At 39.0% G+C, this 2,074-nt stretch overlaps 1 protein-coding gene across 5 annotated transcripts in view; it reads right to left on the reverse strand.

Annotated features, from left to right (window-relative positions):
• The window catches only part of GOLM2 (golgi membrane protein 2), a 121,285-nt gene that overhangs the window by 47,890 nt on the left and 71,321 nt on the right, over positions 1-2,074 (reverse strand). The gene's annotated exons all lie outside the window — the stretch shown is intronic.

Raw genomic sequence — 2,074 nt, forward strand, 5'->3', positions numbered from 1 at the left:
GACGGGGTTTCACCATGTTGACCAGGATGGTCTCGATCTCTTGACCTCGTGATCCACCCGCCTCGGCCTCCCAAAGTGCTGGGATTACAGGCTTGAGCCACTGCGCCCAGCCGTAATTTTTGTATTTTCAGTAGAGATGGCATTTCACCGTGGTTGGTCACACTGGTCTCAAACTCCTGACCTCAGGTGATCCGCCTGCCTCAGCCTCCCAAAGTGCTGGGATTACAGGCATGCCTGGCCCCATCACAAATTTTTTTGACCAATAACTCTGACCAGAATATAAGCTCCATGACAGTACAAACTTTGTCTTCGTCACCACTATATTCCCAACACATAGAACAGTGCCTAGCATGTAAGATAAGTTCAGCAAAGATTTGATAAATAAATAAAATGGGCCAGGCTCGGTGGCTCATGCCTATAATCTCAGCACTTTGGGAGGCTGAGGTGGGTGGATCACAAGGTCAGGAGTTCGAGAGCAGCTTGGCTAACAAGGTAAAACTCCATCTCTACTAAAAATACATAGTCATTATTAGTCATATTTAGGTTTTATTTAAAATCTGAATAACTAAGAATAAATATGACTTATCCAATGAAATGAGTTTTTATTCTGAAGACAGAACATTTAAGTTTGGTGCAAAGATGTACATACTTATAGTTGGGACTTTCTTCTCTCTTAAGAAATGAAATCAACAGGAAAAAAAATGGTTTTTCACTCACTACCACTCACTCCATTTTATCTCTGGGCAGCTTAACATGACAGAGGCATGAGTGAAGAAGGAAACCAGAAAGAAAGAAAGAAAACAAATAAACAGAAAAAAACAGAAAGCCCCATCTATAAGATATGGTTAGTAACACATTGTATTCCTCTAAAACTTAGGTGTCACAGAGACAATGCTATATGTTTTCATTTAATATAATGGAAGGGGTCACTGCATGGAGGAGAGCTGCAAAAAAAGCTATATAACCTGCTTGGGACTATAGGATAAACAAATAAATAAACTTTTATTGTTTTAAGCCACTGCAATTTGGGGGTTGTCTATTAATACATCACAGTCTAGTTAATCCTAACTAGTATATATACTTGGGCAATTATTATTATCATTTTTGAGAGGGAGTCTCTCTCTGTCACCCAGGCTGGAGTTCAATGGTGTGATTTGGCTCATTGCAACCTCCACCTGGGTTTACTGATTCTCCTGCCTCAGCCTCCCAAGTAGTTGGGACTACAGGTGTGGACCAATATGCCCAGCTAATTTTTGTATTTTTAGTAGAGACGAGGTTTCATCATGTTGGCCAGGCTGGTCTCAAACTCCTGACCTCAAGTGATCCACCAACCTCAGCCTCTCAAAGTGCTGGGATTGCAGGCACTGAGCCACCACACCCAGCCTGGGTTATTTTTATAATCATTAAAAGTTTATTTCAATGATTATATTTCATTTATTATTACACCGTTTTCTAAGCTTAAGGACCCCCAACATTTTAAATTCACTCTAAGAACACACACCACTCACATTTACAGAAAGTTGAGGTTTTCTGAATCTCACTGTGCTCCTATATTCTTATGCCTACTGCCATCTGCAATACCATCACCCACTTCTGCACACAGAATAGCTAAATAACTACAATCAACAAACGTCTTAAAAGAGCAGCATTTTGCCAACTTTAACAATACAATTTTGATTTGCTAACAGACTCTGAGGACAGTAAGCATCTGATAGATACATTTGGAAACAGAAGGCAATGATAATCTACAAATTTGTTGATCATTTTTGTACCCTAGCTGGGCCCAGCTCTAAACAAACGAGAAGACAGAGAGAGGTTCCTCCATTATTAAAAAAGAAGTAATCATTCGTATCCTTAGCTTTATATAATAATGCTTCCTGCTCAAAAACAAAGTTACTGTTTGAGGCAAAACTGATTTTGGATACACAGAACAAAGCAAGATTAAAAAGGGCCCTTATAAAACACTCAGAAGGGTTTAGAACTGAGATAACAGCAATAGAGTAGCACTATGGAACCCATATAAGTATACGTATATATGTTTTTCCTTCTTCCTTTTTTTTTTTTTTTTTTTTTT

Source organism: Cebus imitator, unplaced genomic scaffold, assembly GCF_001604975.1.
Source record: "Cebus imitator isolate Cc_AM_T3 unplaced genomic scaffold, Cebus_imitator-1.0 Scaffold9, whole genome shotgun sequence".
Classification (NCBI taxonomy): Eukaryota; Metazoa; Chordata; class Mammalia; order Primates; family Cebidae; genus Cebus; species Cebus imitator.